The 20,932-nt window shown below is 38.2% G+C and overlaps 1 protein-coding gene and 1 long non-coding RNA gene across 17 annotated transcripts in view; one reads left to right on the top strand and one right to left on the bottom strand.

Moving 5' to 3' along the window:
* Positions 1-10,882, top strand: part of LOC118144216 (uncharacterized) — a 54,699-nt gene extending 43,817 nt beyond the window's left edge. Inside the window, exons 5-6 of the long non-coding RNA XR_004728763.3 lie at positions 3,391-3,593; positions 6,472-10,882. This is a non-coding gene — a long non-coding RNA (uncharacterized LOC118144216). The remainder of the gene's footprint in view (positions 1-3,390; positions 3,594-6,471) is intronic.
* Positions 1-20,932, bottom strand: part of GRIP1 (glutamate receptor interacting protein 1) — a 726,295-nt gene that overhangs the window by 339,871 nt on the left and 365,492 nt on the right. The window lies entirely within an intron of this gene.

Below are 20,932 nucleotides of genomic sequence, written 5' to 3'. Positions count from 1 at the left end.
TTTTTCCTTTTTTGGACCAAGCACGATGGCTCATGCCTATAACCCCAAGACCCTGCCTGGGAGGCCAAGTCAAGAGAACCTATTGATCTCAGAAGTTTAAGACCAGCCTGGGCAACATAGAAGGACCTTGTGTCTAATAAAAATTTTTAAAAAATTACCCAGGTGTGGTAGTGTGTCTCTGTAGTCCCAGGTACTTGGGAGTGTGAGGCAAGAGGATTACTGGAGCCCAGGAGTTTGAAGCTGCAGTGAGCTATAATCCTGCCACTGCAGTACAGCCTAGGCAACAGAGCAAGACTCAGGGTCAAAAAAAAAAAAAAGATTTCTTTAAAGAACCTCCATACTGTTTTCCTAATGATCAAACTAATTTCCATTTCTACCAACAGTGTACATAGGTTCTCCTTCTCCAGGGCAGCCAGCTATACTATTTGCTCAATTGAAGAAATACAAGAATTAGTCAAGGGTAATTTTCATTTTATGAGATTTTTGCTTCACATTTTAACTTTTAAATTAACCTCCACAATTCAACTCCAGTGTAACCACTACTAAATTCAATGATCTTCTAAACCAAACTTAAATTTGTCATTTCTCATTGTCAAGGTTTTCTTTAAGCAATGAGCCTTCAGTCATTTATATCTGTGGTCCTTGCTGAGAGCAAAAGCACAAACTATTAGAAACATTAAGTTTGTACAAGTCCTGTGATTTATGCTTAGGCCTATTAAGAAAAAAACATCAAATGCATACACTAGAGTTTCTTCCATAAAGCAAGGGGAAAAGTCTAAATAGTTCATTAAAAATACAACAAGAGAAATTTACTTTCAAGTTTTTATAAGGAATTAAAAAATACATATACTTTTCCAAAATTAGATCCATCAACTTTTTATCTTTCTTGCTATATAGGTCTCTGAATGGTTCTTAAAAATTGCCTATGTTATCAAGCCTGGAATTCAACAATGCTCCCAGCATGCCCTTGCCCACTAATTCTTCCAAAATTTTGGTTTTAAGTCCCAGTGGTGAATGAAGGCATCCTCTTTACAAGCATTTTTTAAGCTAAAGCTACCTTTCTTTTGCCTTTATATCTAATACTTTATTTTTTTAAATGACATTAAAATAGTCCCTAGGAAGAGAGTCCTTCCACAAATTCTCTCCCTGAACTTGTTTGGGGAGGGAGATACAGGGCTTAACTGATCAAAAGGGACTCACAGTTCTCTATGAACTATTTTGCAGAAGCATATGCTAATAGAAATGCACCAACCCCTAAGACCCACTGTTCACAGGAAGCATCATAAAACTGGTGAGCTGATGAGAGTGCAAAGCTATAAAGCAAGAGCCAAATTTATCTTTTTTTAAAAAAATAGAAGGTTATCTTCCAAGTAGAAAATTAGAGAACCATTTGATATAATTCACGGCATATGACAGCTTTAGAGTAAATTTATACCCTGCTTTTTTCTCCCTCCCTCAGTTTTCCATTATCAATCTCTCAGCAGGCTTTGGGTTTCGGCATTGGCACCAATAGACAGAATTGGAAACAAGTGCATTCTGCAAATTACTGGATGCTCCCATGTCATAATCTCAACCTTGTTTCTCAGACACAGATTCTAGGTTGCAGCTGCAGATTAAAGTCAATTCTCTAACATTACAACTGTAATTTCTCACTTATTTCAGGAGTTTCTATTGTGTAACCCTGTAGGAAGTCTCACTCATTTGAGAAAGTTCAAATGAAACAGGAATTTGAGTGGAGAATTAAGCTGTCCCTTCCTTTCTCGACACTGTGTCTATATTGGCATCTTACTATAATACAACTCTTTGACTGCTGTGATAACAGGCAAGGCCAAACTACTCAGGAGACAAAAGCCAAGGCCCATCTATCACCATTATTTGGCTATCTCATCTAGCAAATGATTTATGATCTGTTCATTTCAGAGGAGATTTTAAAAAACAAAGATTGAATTAAGCATGTCTGGTGATACATAAAAATGAGATGCATTTTACAGAAGACCTAGGGCTGACTGCATTTGGTCAGAAGTGCCACATGGTCATGCCAGAGAGAAGGGGATTTGTCTGGGACCACTAAGCACCACAGCTGAGGGTTATTTGAAAAGCAGCCAGTACCCAGAGCATCCCAGAGACAGTCAGGACAGCACAGTACTAAGAGTGTGGGCTCTGGGACCAGACTGCCTGGGTTTGAATCTAGGAAATGAGCTTCAACAAGTTACTAACTATCCCTGTGCCTCAATTTCTCTAGCTACCCATAGGATTGTTAAAGAATTATTTCATGAGTCATGACTTGTACTGAGGAGTCCTGACCTAGAACACTACCTAACACATAACAAATGCTAGAAACCACTAGTAACTTAAGTTCATAGGGTGTTGAGAATGGTTCAGGAGTTATGAATAAAGTGTTTAGGATTGTGCTTGACACATAGGAAGTGCTAGGGTGATAGTCATTATTACTATGAATGCTGTTATAATAGTAACCAATAATAAGTAGTACTAGGGTTCCTTAACATGGTATGTCCCAAGAGAGTCAGGTAATGAGCTTATGAATGACAAGCTTATGTCTAAAGTCAGGTTATCAAACTGGCTGCTCCAGGGCCACATATGACCTGTGAGTATGCTCATTTTGCCTGAGCTAGTTTAGAAATGTTTTAAATTGTTTGCACACTTCAGAAATGTCTATAGTTCATTTAAAGTTATGGGTCTGTGGCTTCTCTTTAAAAATCAAAAGCTCATTCCACACTGGGCCTGCACTTCTGCATGGCCACTCTCACCTGGGGCTGAACAATGGTTGCCTCTTTGTACATCTAGGGTATACATTCTCCAGGTCACCCCAGTCCCCACCAGGGTTGCTTCATTCACTGTTATCTGCCTGGGGTCCTTGTAGGCACCTGAGTTTGCTGTTCTCCTCCCTTGAATCTCTTTTAGGACTTCTGGGGTGATAGGCTCTCAGAGAGAATTTTTTAAACATATTCTGGACCTATCTGAGAATATGATTTTACTGAAGTTCTCCCCAGTAAAATGCACACACATTTATATGTTCACATGACAATTTCAAGGGAACCACAGACTCCCTAAAGCCCACTCATGGAAAACCTTCCTGTTTTAAGGGTTTATTCATGGGCAAGAAAATTCCATCAATCCTCATTCTTCATTAGATCACTATTGTATCTCACACTGTTACAAGGGGAATCCCATGATTTTAAAAATAGAAATTATACAGATACAGAAAATGAAGGACTATGCTTAGGAAGAGTACATCCTTTGAACCGATGATAAATTTAGTGGTTGCTTTGATTGCACTCAAATTTGGCATCTTTATAATAAAACACCACAGCAACTTGCTGTCTAATATCACCTCCTAAACAATTCTCAATTCTGCTACCTCTTCTCCAGATCTCTTAGCACTATCAGGACTACTGCCAGCCCAGATGGTACTACTGTGAGCATCAGAAAAAAGCATCTCTTCCTCAAGACATTTTACTGCCATCTGCTGGGGAAAATGTGTCATACTAACTGCAGATTCATCGTGTCTAGATGAGAAGGCCACCCACTAAACAGTGATCCTTGAGGAGTGCACACCTGTAGAACAGTTTCCGGTATGATTTGCATCATGAGCATCCCTGACATGGGCTTAGCATTTCTACTTGGGGCCATTATCCAGAGGAGGCAGCAAAGAGGGGCCATTACAAGCTTTGTAGTTTTGAGTTTTTAAAAAACTTTTTATTTTGAATTACTTTTAGACTTAATGAAAAGCTGCAAAAAAATGTGGAAACAGAGACTTTCCACATATCCTTTACCTCTTCCCCAAGGACATTTCATTCTATAATCATAAAAAAGAGGGTTTGAAGCATGATTCTAACAGGATCTTGGCAGGTAGGCATAGTGCCAGCTAATAGTACATGCTCAGTACATATGCTGGTATTATCATCTGCTAGCATCACTTTCCTTAACTATAAATGAAAATAATAAAAAAATCTAGTGTTGGGATTATATCAAATTATTAGTATTTAGCATAGTGCTTAATAGGAATACTACTATTGATATTGGTAGTGACATTAACTTATTATTTCTGAGGTCTAATACTCTTCCCCAACCCCCAGTCACAGTACACTATCATCCTGGTTTTCTAGGTATAAAAATCATAAGTATTACTACTCCTAAGATGCTTCCATATCCCAGGGGACAGGTACTGGTAACCCATTCCTGGATGACCACAGTAGACCTCCCAAAGACCAGGAAATATCCAGAGCCTAAGGGCAGAACTAGTTCCAGGCTGAGGGTATGACATCTCCTTTTGTGCCTTATCTGAGGGCTGATATCTCTCTGAAGCATGAAAGTCTTACTGATGACCATTGATGTTGCACAATTTCACAAAACAAAGGCAAATCTTTTTAAAATAAAAAAGTAACCTTTTTATTCCCACTTCAAAATCATCTGTCTCTAATCCAGTCATAAAGACTGTCAGACTGCCAGTGCAGTACAATGTAGTAGATGTTCAACAGGAGTTCCCCGAACAGACTCTAACTCCTCTGGGTGGAGAAGTGGGGTGGGTATGTGTGAAGAGGAGTCCTGCTCACAGGGTGAAGACACTTTTCTCAAAGCACTCCTCATCTGCTGACCCAGCACACAATCTGAGCTGTTTAATTATGGCATCTGTTTACATAAATTCTGACCAGGTAGCAAACTCTCACCCTCTCCTCTCAGCCACAGTATGCAGGACACAGAACACCTGTTCCAGAAGTGGACTGATTAGCCCGAGGTTGGTATACACAGCACGAGGTAGGAACCACATGCCAGGAGGAGATCCTGCGCCTTGCCGGGTTGGCTCCACTCCTCCTCTTGGCTCTAGTCCATATCCACCACTAATGGGATTGATCCATGGGCATAAATCTGAGAGACCTTGCTAGGCCTCTAGGAGGTTATCTTATCCAAAACCGTGACGGTGTTGCTGCTAGCCAAAAGCAAATGTTTTAAGCACTGGGAGGGAACTAGGAGTACGAAATTGAGCTTGATGATTTTCATTTTTAAAGAGCTTCTTGGGGAGAGCATTGGTGAAGATGACAGAATGGAATAAAAATATCATTTAATGAATATATTATCTGCAATGTGATTTACATATGCAGGTTATCTTTAAATAGATAACAATAATTTGGTGGGATATCAGCTTTATTGATACTATCAATAGGATGTGTGGAAGCAAAAGGGAGAGAACAAATTAGTGAAAAGAATGGATAAGCAAGGCAATGGGAAAGGTTCACAGACGAGGTGGGACTGGAGCTGGATTGTGAAGGATAAATAAGTCAGTCCATGGTGAAGCTGACAAATATTCTAGGAGAAGAAGGAGCAAACAGCATGGGGCAAATGGGAACGAAGCTTGAAAGACAGTGAAAGAACTAAATGAAGAGGGGAAGAGAGAACCAAATTCCAATATAGGCATGAAATGGAATAAGCTAATGATTAGCAAGGTTACTGTTATCTTGAAACCTCATTTTTTTTTAGGACAACTCATAACATTTCCCAGATGTGCCACTCTTTAGGATACTTTCACGTCTGAAGAATGGTCCCTTGACGCAGTAGACATACAGAAATACAAGTCAACCTATTCATTTCTCTCAATCTCCAGAAAACTCTAGCTCTGCATGCTCCCTGCCATTTTAAGATTTTGTTTCCTGAAGAGTAAGTTGTTAGCCTGAAGAAAAACACTAATCTAAACATTAAGGACAGAGTAACAAAGAAAACATTCTACAAATTCTTTATTCTTGATACTCATAAAGAAGAGTCTACAAAGAGCATGAGATAGAGAAAGTGGAACACACTCATCATGAAAAAGAAATTTTAAAAAGAATTACAGTTATAGGATTTTTGATCCAAGAGGGGTGTTAGGCAGTCTGCACCTAATAAAATTTGGTAGATGCTAAGAAATTGCTTGTTGAATAAATAACTGAATGTTCTACTTCAGTGGTTTATAAACTTTGTTTCCCAGAAGTGGTTTTGGGTTGTGTAAAGCACGAAGTAATTTCTGTACAACAATGAAGTTTCAAACTGCTCTGAAGACAAGTGTGATCCCAGTGCCTAATATACAGCAGGTGCCTTATAAACATTTGGTAGTAAATGAATGAAGGAATATGCAAATGTATTAATGGATAGTGGAGTGGAATAGTTTGAACTTTAACAACCATGAACAAAAGGACTAAAATCTAAAGGGAAAAAGAACAATTTTCCTTCTCTCCTGATCTATCTCAAACTTAATCCTCACTGTAACTTACTTACTTTTGCATCAAGGGAAATATAAAAATGACAATGACCTTTCCCTCACATCAGAGGGAGGTGAGAAAAATAAATATGTTAATATGTGCAAAGATTCCAGAGTTCCTTAGAGAGAGCCACTATAGGTATTAATTTCATTATTATAAGCTTCTTGCAAAAAACACAGCTGCTACACCTTTAAACAAACCATTTTTTATGATATTTCAGGTATCTTCAAACAGAAGATGGAATGGGCTAGAAAACCATAGGGAAATGGCTGACAAAACAAATGCACCTGGCCTTCAGCTCCAGACTCACCTGGGGCTCAATGTGGGGCAGTAACACATTTAAGACTGTACTTTTGGTTATGCAGTGAAGGGCTGGAAGCATGCTGTCTGCACTGACCTGAGTCAGGTGCAGAAGTGAAACTGGTGCCTCTTTCTCTGTCCACAGAGAGCTCCACATCTGAACTATATTCCAGAAAGAAGGTGAAAGGAAGTAACAAAAGAAATATATTTGAAATTATTTTAAGTAGGTTACTCTCTTTGCAGGAAGTTGTGGCCTTATTCAAACTACATTTCTCATGTCAACATATTAGACAAATGGCTCTAATCAGCAAATGCAAATCAAGACCCCCTCAATAAAGGGAAGTGCAACAGAATAAAAGCTTATTGATCCTCTTGTTATTGATCTGGACCATATATCTAGATTTATCTGTATTCTAGAACCAGAAAAAATCTTCAGCATGCAGAATTAAATACAGAAAAGAATATTGAAAGTAATATGCTTTCTACAGTATTTAAAACTATCAGAGATTAGGAGCTTAGGAAAAAGAGATTAGGAAAAAGAATGGAGCACATTGCTATGGCACCAGATTCGCAGGTTCATGAGATTTGACTCAAAATTCTTCTTTTCAGTCAATACGCATCTAGACTTGAACATGCACTGAAAAGAACCAACATGTCAAAAATGTAACCAGTAGGGAGAAAAGTAACTAAAGATCACAATTAATTGTACTTAATTTAGAAAGAAAGTTTTGTTTTGTTTTGGTTTGTTTTACCAGTCAACTATGGGAAAACATTGCTTTTTAGTAGCAGGATGTCTTGTGTTTTTAAAAAATATTTTTTGAATAGTAAAAGCTGTACTTGTGCCTGTGCTTTATTCTCATTTGCACACAGGACATAGACACTTGGAAGTTCCACCATTAGCTCACATTCCACACACGCAAAGCAGAACTTCACAAATGCTTCCCAGGACAGCTCTTTTTCAACTATTTCCTATTTGTCAGTTTGGCCACCAACCTGCTAGTCTCCTAGGATAGAAATCTTGACCGAGTTATTTTCTCTTTTCTTGCTTGCCTCCTTCCCTGTTTCTTTTTGTTCAGTGAAGATAATAATAATCTTGCCCCCTGCCTCCTTTGCTGGCTCTAGGGTGGTCCTCCCACCCCATCCCCCCGAGAGGTTAATATGAATCTACCTAACTTATCTATCCAACTGCTCGGGAAGCCACGTAGGTGGAAACACCACTCAAGTCCTCTACCAATGTTATTGTAACAAACTCAGTTATTCCCTTCTTTGACTTTTTAAAGCACAGTTTCTGGAGTAAGAAAAACTGTTCTACTGCATGATTGCGGGCAAACTCAGATTTTCATAAGTGGGGAAAACAATAGCCTCTACCCCTACAGTGTTGTTGGGAGGCTGAAGTGAAGTTCTCGGTCATGAAGCAGGCTCAGTGAATGGCAGCTGTTGCTACCATTACTATCATCTCCTCCATCTATTCTCTTCCCACCACAGCCCTCATTCAGGCCCACTTCACACTAGATTGCCACATGTGTCCCACAAACAGATACTCGTGACTAAACACCATCTTCCCTTGGAGTACTGGGTTCTGTATACACAAAGATAAGAAACAGCCTTTACTCTTAAGGAGGGTAAGTCTAGTGTCCAAGACAGATATATACAGATGATTAAAAGCAAAATTGCAGGAAGTTAGTACCTGGTGGGGCTTCTTTGGTTCAGTAACTAACACTTCTTTCTTATCAAAGGTTAGAAACAATAGAGAATGATACGGTTTGGCTGTGTCCCCAACCAAATCTCATCTTGAATTGTAGCTCCCATAATTCCCATGTGTTGTGGGAGGGACCTGGTGTGAGATAACTGAATCATGGGGGCTGTTTCCCCCCATACTGTTCTCATGGTAGTGAATAAGTCTCATGAGATCTGATGGTTTTATAAAGGGTTTCCTCTTTTGCTTGGCTTCCATTCATTCTCGCCTGCTTTCATATAAGACATGACTTTGCTCCTCATTTGCCTTCTGCCATAATTGTGAAGCCTCCTCAGCCATGTGGAGCTGTGAGTCTATTAAGCCTCTTTCAGTCTGGGGAATGTCTTTATTACCAGTGAGAGAACAGACTAATACAGAGATGTACGTAATGGAATCAGGCAGATGGCAAGCAAAATACCTCCTTTGTCACTAATAAAGCTGATACTGAAGAAAATGACTTAGTGTGAGAGTTCATAGGGCTGAACTCTCACATCCTTATTCACAGGGACTTATGCTGCTAATGTCACTAGCAGGGCTGAACAACCACAACCACCTGCATGAAATCCGTCCTGTAGAATGCAGGGCAGGAAGGAGTCAAGGAGTACCAACTCCCAAAGAGAGGAGAGAGAGAGAGGAGCTGAGTATCACAAAGGAACCCATCAGACACCTCAGTCCACCTCCCAGGAGGGGCAAGTCAGGGGCTAGCACCATGCAGCAAAGCAGGGAGAGTGTCTTTCCTTCTGCCCAACCATTAGAGGTTCAGAGTATTTTAGTAGCAGCAGAAGTGAGTATACAACCCAGATTGTGGTGGGGGTTGGGGAAAACCAGAGAGGTAGGCAGGGAAGGGATGGGCTGTGGAGCACCTAGAGTGGCACACAATAGGAACCAGTGCCAGTGCCAGCTTTTTTTTAAGAGATGGAATTTCACCACATTGCCCCAGTTGGAGTGCAGTGGCTAGTCACAGGTACAATCATAGCTCACTGCAGCCCCAAACTCCTTGGCTCAAGTGACCTTCCCACCTCAGGCTCCTGAGTAGCTAGGACGACAGGTCCATGTTGCTGTGCCCAACTCAGTGAAGGCTTTTACTCAGAGATTGTGTTTTAGACACACTGGTCTGGTGGCTGCTGAGGATAGGCTGGTGAGAGAATATCAAGCTGGCTTGGAGGATATTTTAGTACTGCTAGCAAGAAATGACAGGGGCCTGAACCAGGATGCTGGTGTCAGTGAGCAACAAGACAGGAGGGATTTAAGAAATATTTCGAAGATACGACTGGTAGAACTTAGGAAATGCCTTAATCCTGTCTGAGGCTTTCTGGTTCCAAGGTGTCCACTTTCCAATCCATTCTGAGTCCCCCATGGCCTGCCTAAGTTCCTGCCATGGGTCAGCCACTATGCTACATGCTTGATCCACGTGGTCATCCTCAGACTAACCTAAGGAGGTAGGCTAACCTCATTAATAACTCTTGCTTGGCAGAGGAGGAAACAGGTTCGGAGAGATGAAATCTAAGAAGACCTAGTGAGTAGGTGATTGGGTTAGAATACGTATTTAGGTAGTCTGACTCCAAAACCTGTGCAACTAATAAACACAAATTCTTCCTCTTCTACACAGATCCACATGGCCCTCCTCCTCTACTACTTTCCCCATCACTGAGTTCCAAAGTGTTCTTCCTGAACTCCTCTGCCCCGCCTTACCCCTTCCTCCTCTTCATAGCTGCCTCTTAACCGTTGCTTACTCTGATGGTTTTCCTTTGAGTAGCTCCAAGCTGCACAACTACTTTAGCTCAGCTACTTTAGTAGAATTACTTAATGACACAAAAATGCATTTATTTTGTCAATAGGAAATATATCTACAAGGCATGAGATCTAAATAATGTAAGTGAAATCATAATAAAAAGTAAGTACAACCAAATAGATGCAATAAAAAATGATAAAGGGGAAATCACCACAGATTCCACAGAAATTCAAACCATCATCAGAGAATATTACAAACAACTCTATGCATATAAATTAGTAAACCTGGAAGAAATGGATAAATTCCTGGACTCCTGTGTCCTCCCAAGCCTAAACCAGGAGGAAGCTGAAACTGTGAATAGACCAATAACAAGGTCAGAAGTTGAGGCAGCAATTAAGAGCATACCACACAAAAAAAGCCCAGGTCCAGACAGGTTCACAGCCGAATTCTACCAGACACACAAAGAGGAGCTGGTACCATTCCTTCTAAAACTATTCCAAATAATCCAAAAAGAGGGAATCCTTCCCAAATCATTTTATGAGACCAACATTATCCTGATACCAAAACCCGGCAGAGACCCAACAAGAAAAGAAAACTTCAGGCCAATATCCATGATGAATATAGATGCAAAAATCTTCAATAAAATATTGGCAAGCCGATTGCAACAGCAAATCAAAAAACTTATTCATCATGATCAAGTAGGATTCATCCCGGGATGCAAGGCTGGTTCAACATACGCAAGTCTATCAATGTAAACAGAAACAAAAACAAAAACCACATGATTATCTCAATTCACGCAGAGAAGGCATTTGACAAAATTCAACTGCCCTTTATGCTAAAAACCCTCAATAAACTCGGTATCAATGGAACGTATCTAAAAGTAATAAAAGCTATTTATGACAAACCAACAGCCAATATCATACTGAATGGGCAAAAACTGGAAGCATTCCCTTTGAAATCCGGCACTAGACAAGGATGCCCTCTTTCACCACTCCTATTCAATATAGTACTGAAAGTTCTAGCCAGAGTAATCCAGCAAGAAAAAGAAATAAAGGGTATTCAAATAGAAAAGGTGGAAGCCAAATTGTCTCTATTTGCAGACGACATGATAGTATACCTAGAAGACCCCATTGCCTCAGCCCAAAAACTCCTGAAACTGATAAGCAACTTCAGCAAAGTCTCAGGATATAAAATCAATGTGCAAAAATCACAAGCATTTGTCTACACCAATAACAGACTTAAAGAAAGCCAAATCAAGAATGAACTGCCATTCACAATTGCTACAAAAAGAATAAAATACCTTGTAATACAACTCACAAAAAACGTAAGGAACCTCTTCAAGGAGAACTACAAACCACTGCTCAATGAAATCAGAGAGGACACAAACAGATGGAGAAACATTCCATGTTCATGGTTAGGAAGAATTAATATCGTGAAAATGGCTATACTGCCCAAAGTAATTTACAGAATCAACGTTTTCCCCATCAAGCTACCATTGACTTTCTTCACAGAACTGGAAAAAGCCACCATGAACTTCATATGGAACCAAAAGAGAGCCCGCATAGCCAAGTCAATTCTAAGCAAAAAGAACACAGTGTGGGGCATCACACTACCGGATTTCAAACTATACTACAAGGCTACAGTAATCAAAACAGCATGGTACTGGTACCAAAACAGAGATATAGACCAATGGAACAAAACAGAGGCACCGGAGGCAACACAACATATCTGCAACTATACAATCTTTGATAAACCTGACAAAAACAAGCAATGGGGAAAGGATTCCCTGTTTAACAAATGGTGCTGGGAAAACTGGCTAGCCACGTGCAGAAAGCAGAAACTGGACCCCTTCCTGACACCTTACACTAAAATTAACTCCAGATGGATTGAAGGCTTAAACATAAGACCTGGCACCATAAAAACCCTAGAAGGAAATCTAGGCAAAACTATCCAGGACATAGGAGTAAGCAAGGACTTCATGACCAAAACACCAAAAGCATTGGCAACAAAAGCCAAAATAGACAAATGGGACCTAATGAAACTCCACAGCTTCTGCACAGCAAAAGAAACAGTCACTAGAGTGAATTGGCAACCAACAGAATGGGAAAAAATTTTTGCAGTTTACCCATCTGACAAAGGGCTGATATCCAGAATTTACAAAGAACTCAAACAGATTTACAGGAAAAAAACAAACAAGCCCATTCAAAAGTGGGCAAAGGATATGAACAGACGCTTTATGAAAGAAGACATATATAAGGCCAACAATCATATGAAAAAATGCTCATCGTCACTGGTCATCAGAGAGATGCAAATCAAAACCACATTGAGATACCATCTCACGCCAGTTAGAATGACGATCATTAAAAAATCTGGAGACAACAGATGCTGGAGAGGATGTGGAGAAAAAGGAACACTTTTACACTGTTGGTGGGAGTGTAAATTAGTTCAACCATTGTGGAAGACAGTGTGGCGATTCCTCAAGGACCTAAAAATAGAAATTCCATTTGACCCAGCAATCCCATTACTGGGTATATATCCAAAGGACTATAAATCGTTCTACTATAAGGACACATGTACACGAATGTTCATTGCAGCACTGTTTACAATAGCAAAGACCTGGAATCAACCCAAATGCCCACTGATAATAGACTGGATTGGAAAAATGTGGCACATATACACCATGGAATATTATGCAGCAATCAGAAATGATGAGTTTGTGTCGTTTGTAGGGACATGGATGAATCTGGAGAACATCATCCTCAGCAAACTGACACAAGAACAGAAAATGAAACACCGCATATTCTCACTCATAGGCGGGTGATGAAAAATGAGAACACATGGACACAGGGAGGGGAGTACTCAACACTGGGGTCTATTGGGGGGAAAAGGGGAGGGCCAGTGGGAGGGGGAGGTGGGGAGGGATAGCCTGGGGAGAAATGCCAAATATGGGTGAAGGGGAGAAAGGAAGCAAAACACAGTGCCATGTGTGTACCTATGCAACTGTCTTGCATGTTCTGCTCATGTACCCCAAAACCTAAAATGCAATAAAAAATAAAAAATAAAAAAAAAAAAGAAAAAGTAAGTTCTCTCCCAGATCCTTTCTCCAGAAGCAACTACTCTTATCCATTTATGAAATACTTCTGGAAAGATATACAAGACACATATTAGAATAAATAACTGCAAGCTCTTTATGCTGCCCATAGAAAGGCTCCTCCAACTTCTATCTTCATTGCTTTTTCCTTCCTCTGGATTCCTCCTATTATCTATAGTACAGTGTCCTGGAATTTAGCACACAATTAACCTCAAGCTGTTTCATAAATATGAGCCATGTCTCCTTAACAGCTATGGCTCTTACATATTCATCTGAGCATTAGACACACAGTAAGTGTTCAATAAATACCTGCTGATTAATTATGCCTCCTTGAGTTAACCCTACACTTGCTTCGAATGCATATTTCATGCAAACCTTTAGCTGAACCCATTCATATAGGTTTTACAATGGTTACTGTTGCAGTAGCTATATACTTAACTGGTCATCAGTCTCTTTTTAGCACTCCAATTGTACAAGTAGTTGAAAGAGTTATTTTTTATGGATTCTGATATTACAGTGAATACAGTAATTCAGAAATCTAACTCTAAGATCTTCAAGTATCACAGAGTTGGTCATGCAACACAAATTCCAACTGCACTCTGAGAAGTCTGATCATAAATGATGAGAAAAAGAAGGTATGAATCTCTCCTGTATTACCCCAACAATAGTATTATTTCTGCCATTTTTATCTGTTTGTGCTAGGCTATATGCTCAGCTGGGCTAAATTTTAAATATTGGCTTTATTATATTCACGATACTCCGTTAAAAGGCTGTGTTTAATTTACTCTTCAGGGGTATGAATCTCAGATAATCTGCCAGAGAAGGACCAACTGTTTCTTTTCACTGTGATGCAATAACGTTTCCATTTAATAGTGCTCTAGAATTACATTTTTCCCCCCTAATTTGAGATCTCTTATGCTAAATTCTCCTCTTTTGTTCTCTTGACAGTTTCCAGTCACAGTTTAAATACCTAGAGTTCTGCTTTCAGGAGAGTTTTTTGATCTTTATTTTTAATGACAGCAAAAGTTCTATGAAAGAGTTCATGCATATAGCTTGTTCTGTGTATTTTACAAGCCCAAAGAAAATTATATTTCAGAGAAGGTACATATCCAATTACTAGAAAATGAGTTACCACAAAGTAGCCATGGAAGCAGTGTAATAAAGGCAACTTCAATTAAAAGTCTCCATAACAAAGCAAAAAAAGATAGAATGCAACACACATTAATAGCTTACTCAAAACCTAAACACACAGTAGGTGACAGAAAAAGGAAACGTCTTTCTGGTACAAGTTAATGAATCATTCTATTTAACAAGAGGAGGTCTAGAAGGGGGGAAGGGTCTATTTATTGTTAAATAGAAAGGGTTCTTTTCTGTTTAACAAGAGGAGGTCTAGAAGTGGGTAAGGGTCTAGAAAAGAGCAGTTAGAATTCAAGAAAGAAAACAATACAGTAAAAATCATTTTAGATAATACTTGTTAACTTTAAACAGTTTTAAAGAAACACGATGAGATAAAAGAAGTGAAAGAAAGCATATGTATTGTGCCATATACACTGTGCTGGTGAAACACTGAGTTCCTACCGTCACAGGACTTTTGGAAGGTGGACATGTAAGTCACTGCAGTGTTGTGATTTCCAGGATAGTTTGCAACACTGCTTGAAGTACAGAGAGGAGATCTAACAGCCTGGAGAAAAGGAATAGAGCAGATGAGGTTTCTAGGCATGAGCAAAGAAGACATGGTACCTTGACAAGGAGTGGCTCTCCTGGAGGGTGAATGCGATCTAGTAAGGCTTCAGTTTGCTTGCAGTGTATGTGTGTGTGTCCATGTGTGCACACACACACATGTGCACATGCAGTGGGGAGAGTGGAATTAAGGTGAAAGAGTAGTGGATTTCTAAGACCTTGACAAATAATATGAACTTTATTCTAGAAATCATGAACTTGAGAAAGATTTTAAGCCAGAGAAGAAGTATAATAATCTATATTAAAAAGGCAATCAGTAGCAAGTGTAGAGGATGCATGGGAGAGGGAAAAGGGAGAGAAGAGAGAAGATCTGCTAGGAGGCGGAGGCAATCATACCTTCAGTAGGTCATGAGGACCTGAAAAGGGGCAGGGCTTGTTGTGGGTAGAAAGAAAGTGGAGACCCAAGAAATCTGAATGACAGAGGATCAACAGGGCAATGTACACTGATGGGTGTGAGGAGAGGAAAAAAGAAGATTCTAGAATAATGCCCAAACTTGATGCTTGGATGACTGGTAAAGGGTGGAACACTTGTGCACAGAGTGTTGTACATGAGATAAGCCAGGAGAAGCAGCTAAAACACCACCACCCATATGTAAAATTAAGAGTATCAACTTTAAAGAAGAGCCATGGGTTAGGTGATATTATGCCTACTAGACATTAAAATATATTACAAATCTGTAGTAATGAAAACCATGTGTGTGGGGTGGGGAGAGAAGAATGAGGAGTTAGTACTGATGATTGCACACCACTGTGAATGGGTAATGACACCGAATTATACACTTATAAATTGTTCAAATGGTAAACAAAAAGAAAAAGGAAGAAAAAAACATAAGTAACCAAGTTATGAGAAGGTACCTATGTGTCAGTGAAAAAGAATGGACAGACATTAAGCAGATCCCAGAATACAAAAGAATGTAGTAGATGACAATAAAAGGATAGATTTACATCAAAGATATAAAGGGTGAAATTGATTAATTCCTCGAAAAAAATCAATTTACATCCATCACACAAACATCAAAATAAACTTCAGTTTGATAAGCATAACATTTAAACAAAAAGAACATAAAATATCCAGGAAAACATTTAGGTGAATATACCATCTTTTGATGAGGAAACAGTTTCAAAGCATTAAAGCAATGGAAGAAATTATTAGAAAAATATTTTGTAATTTTAAAAAAGCTAATGTTAAAAATTAAATGTAATGAGAATTATAAAAAAAATACATAAATCTGAAAAAGGTTAATATTATTTATAAAGAGCACATATGGATCAGTAAAAAGATCACTAAGATGCAAATGGAAAAATGGACAAAAGATGTGAAGAAACTGGAGTAAATAACCAATACGAATAAATACATGAAAAACCCTTTAGTATCACCAGTAATACAGACTGCAAAACAGAACACTGAGATGCGGTTTTCCTCTGTTAAGTGTTTCCAGGCACTCTGCAGAATGTGATACCTACAGGCAGCAGGAAAGATGTCAACAGAGAACCACTTTTCCAGAGAGCTTAAGAACCCTAAAAATTGTTTATTTTTCCTGACTCAGTAATTACATCGGAATGACTTATCCTAAAGAAATATAGCCAAGATTTTTCCATATCATTTTTCTTTTTGATTAAAAATAAAAGCACTTGTTGATCCTTTCCTCCCATTATTCCTCCATTTCATTCAGGTCTCAGCCTGTCCCTGAACCTTGACTGCATTGCTATCTCTCCTGTACACTGCCATGGCATCCTATAGTCCCCTTCATGCATCTCATTATGCTTGTTCTGACCATAGTTTGTCTTTCTCTTGTCTGGATGTTTTATCCAGGCAGTAAATTCCATGAGGGTCTTCTGCTCTATACCTATCAATTAACAGAGCCCTTACTACAAAGTACTTGTTGAATGAAGGCATGAATGAATGATTAGTAAGAAGTAGGACTGCAATCTTTTTTATTTTTCTTTTTTCCCTAAGATTCTATGATGAATTTATGGGACTTTTCTATTCAGAGTAACAGTAATGAGAGCCATTCAAAACAGCATTCTTTCATACAGTTCACCTGCTGAGGTAAAAGTCAATACTCTAAACTGTGAAATAGTTCCCAGGTAGGTACACTAATAAAAATATCTATTTAATGCTGCAAAGAGAATAAAATACCTAGGAATACACCTAACAAGGGATGTGAGGGACCTCTTCAAAAAGAACTACAAACCACTGCTCAAGGAAATAAGACAGGACACCAACAAATGGAAAAACATTCTAGCCTCATGCATAGGAAGAATCAATATCATGAAAATACCATACTGCTCAAAGCAATTTTTAAGATTCAGTGCTATTGCCATCAAACTACTATTGACATTTTTCACAGAATTAGAAAAAAAGATTTAAAATTTCATATAGAATCAAAGAAGACTCCATATAGCCAAGACAATCCTAAGCAAAAAGAACAAAGCTGGAGGCATCATGTTACCTGATTTCAAACTATACTACAAGGCTACAGTAACCAAAACAGCATGGTACTGGTACCAAAACAGATATATAGACCAATGGAGTGGAAGAGAGACCTCAGAAATCACACCATACATCTACAGTTATTTGATCTTCAACAAACCTGACAAAAACAAGCAAAGAGGAAAGGATCTCCCATTCAATAATTGGTGTTGAGAAAACTGGCTAAGAATGCAGAAAACTGAAACTGGACCCCTTCCTTACACTTTATAAAAAAATTAACTCAGGATGGATTAAAAACTTAAAACCCAAAACCATAAAAACCCTAGAAGAAACCTAGGCAATACCATTCAGGACACAGGCATGGGCAAAGACTTCACAACAGAAACACCAAAAGCAATTACAACAAAAACCAAAATTGGCAAATGGAATCTAATTAAACTAAAGAGTGTCTGCACAGCAAAAGAAACAAGCATCAGAGTGAAGAGGCAACCATCAGAATGAGAGAAAATTATTGCAATATACCCATCTGACAAAGGTCTAATATACAGAATTTACAAGGAACTTAAACATAGTTATAAGAAAAAGACAAACACCACCATCAAAAAGTGGGCAAATGAACAGACACTTCTCATAGGAAGACAGTCATGCAGCCAACAGACATATAAGAAAATACTCAACATCACTGATCATCAGAGAAATGCAAATCAAAACCACAATAAGATACCAAATCAGGAAACAACAGATGCTGGTGAGGCTGTGGAGAAATAGGAACACCTTTACACTGTTGGTGGAAATGGAAATTAGTTCAACCATTGAAAAAGATAGTATGGTGATTCCTCAAGGATCTAGAATCAGAAATATCATTTGACCCAGCAATCTCATTACTGGGTACATACTCAAAGGAATATAAATCATTTTACTCTAAAGACACATGCATGTATGTTTACTGCAGCACTATTCACAAAAGCAAAGACATGAAACCAACCAAAATGCCCATCAATGATAGACTGGATAAAGAAAATGTGGTACATGTACACCATGGAATACTATGCAGCCATGAAAAGGAATGAGCTAATGTCTGTTGCAGTGAAATGGATGAAGCTGGAAGCCATCATCCTCAGCAAACTAACACAGGAAAAGAAAACCAGATACATGTTCTTGCTCAAAAGTGGAGTTGAACATTGAGAACACATGAACACTGAGAGGGGAAGAACATATATGAGGGCCTGGTGTGGGGATGGGGAGTGGAGATGAGGGGAGGGAACTTAGAGAATGGGTCAATAGGTGCAGCAAACCATCATGGCACACATATACCTATGTAACAAACCTGCACATTCTGCACATGCATCCCATTTTTGTTTTTAAAAGAAAGGAATAAAAGAAAATAATTACTACCACTTACATTTGAACAGACAAAAATCTATTTAAGAATTTTAAAAAGTATTCTTTAGTAGGGGAAAAACAAAAACAAACTTAGCCACTTTTCAACTTGCAAGCTGGCTCCCTATGCATAAAGCTGTCCAAGTTATGGTCACCCTGTAACCTTTTACTCTGTCCCCAAAGTCCACATATTCTTAGAAAATTTCAAAATTAGAAACTTCAAGTCTTCTAAGTTGTAGCTGTTTCTATGAGAGCTTCCCATAATTGGCCTTTGGATACTGATATCTAAGTAATTATTTATTATTACTGCTGATTTACACACTTATTTTGACAGGTTAAAACATACCATGTAAGTAAGCAGCATGAATAAAACCTTGCTTACATTGAGTCTCTAAGGTATGCTTTAAATTATAAACACAATCCTTTTTCTCAGAGTAGGAGTAATTAGACCTTATGATTTAACTGTCTGTGCCAATCACTGATAGAAAAAAAACGTGGAAAACCTGTGCTGAGCTATTTAGAGACCCTTAATGTCCTCGGTCTCTCCCAGCACTTCAAGTAACACTTCTTTTTAAAAGAGGTAAGATTTGTTGCATGAGGGGGAAAAGATGGTGACAGCCCCCTCCCTCCACATATTCCTGCTTATTCATCTTTTACAAAGTTGGATGTTGGTGAAAGTCTTCGTAATTCAACCATTTCTAGCATTCTTTTCAATGCCCTGTAATACTGTGTACTGAAAACCCATACATTTTCATATAACAAGCCTCCATCAGTTAAAAAATGTTAAATATTACTGTTTTCCCTGAAGAATAAAAAAGAAACGATGAATGCCATTAAAAGTACACTTGAAATAGTATACTATCAGGATGTTAAAAAATATAAGACAGGTAGGACTATTCTAATCATGCAAAGTACTGAATGTTAGTCAAGGGTCCACCTTGCCTGGGAGAGGTTAACAACTATTTAAAAGAAATAGAAGAAATAGGCATTTGCATAACAGTCTCTACTCTAATAATGCTGTTAATACCTTTTGAATATTCCAAGTGAACTGGCCCATAAAATCTCAATGGTCTCCAATGTAACTGGAATGTCTCCTGAGACACACGGGATGCACGGCATATGCACACAGTAGGTAGAAGGTAATGAGGTTGTTCATAATGCTTTTTTACATCTATAACTGATAAACAGACACAGCTCCACAAGGAATCAGATGTAGCAAATTAAAGCTAATAAAAACTTTTTAAAAAAGAAAAAGAAATCCTAATCTCTCTCTAAAATGTCATGTTTAAACTTGAGATATCTAATGAAGAATGTCTTTTAGGCTGTTAATTCAGGGTGATGGCAAAGTTTACGATACTAGAATTTATATTTTGTTAGTTTACTTTTAAGTTCTACTAGGAAATTTTAATTTGTATCTTATATTCTTAGTTCAGGCCCAGGTAGAAAAATTAAAACATGATGTCAGGTAGAAAAAGAGAAGACTATAGATGAATATGTTTATGCAACCAGACTAATTTTGTGGTCATCCATGGTGAAAATACATGACGTTAGGTTATATGTATGTTTAAATTATATGTATATAGTTAAAAATTATATGCTTATACATTTTTAAATCCACAAATTAAAGTTTATATTTACTTTTTGTTTAAATGCCCTAAAGTACATTTAGTTGTGGTTGACTCCCTCTACTGGCAAAAAATGATATTTTTTTAAAAAAACATTTTTGTGAAGATGCTGACAGATGAAACATAATTTCTAAGCTATCTGATATATTATCTCTTATAAATATTACCATGTGACACGATTTTTATAGTCAGAGGAAATTAATGTAAAAGACAGTATACCATTATGAATTAGAAAAAAATAAGATAAAAGCTCCCAGAGCCTTTACTATATGGCACAGAAAAATAAATACTCAAAGTAAGGCATTTTGAAACAAACTTCAGTGCTCATCCAAGTGGTTGTTCATCCTATTCAGGGACAAATAACTTTTCTAAATAAATAAAAACACAACATCTCAAGATCTATGAGAAAGAAAATGTTTTTGCTCAGCATGTTTTTATCAGTGACTTCAAAGAAAACTTCAAAAGTACACTTATGAAAAGGGAACACTCATGTACTGTTGGGTTAACAGACTCAGAATTCAGAATGATCTCACCAGAGTGGCATAAGGATTGACTAAAAGGAATCCCTTATCCACGGGTTCCAAACCAAAACACCCAAAACTCAAAAGTTGTTTTTCATCCTTTTCGTGGCAAAACCGGATCTG

This window comes from Callithrix jacchus, chromosome 9, assembly GCF_049354715.1.
Source record: "Callithrix jacchus isolate 240 chromosome 9, calJac240_pri, whole genome shotgun sequence".
NCBI classification, from domain to species: domain Eukaryota; kingdom Metazoa; phylum Chordata; class Mammalia; order Primates; family Cebidae; genus Callithrix; species Callithrix jacchus.
This window is presented reverse-complemented; position numbering and strand designations above follow the sequence as displayed.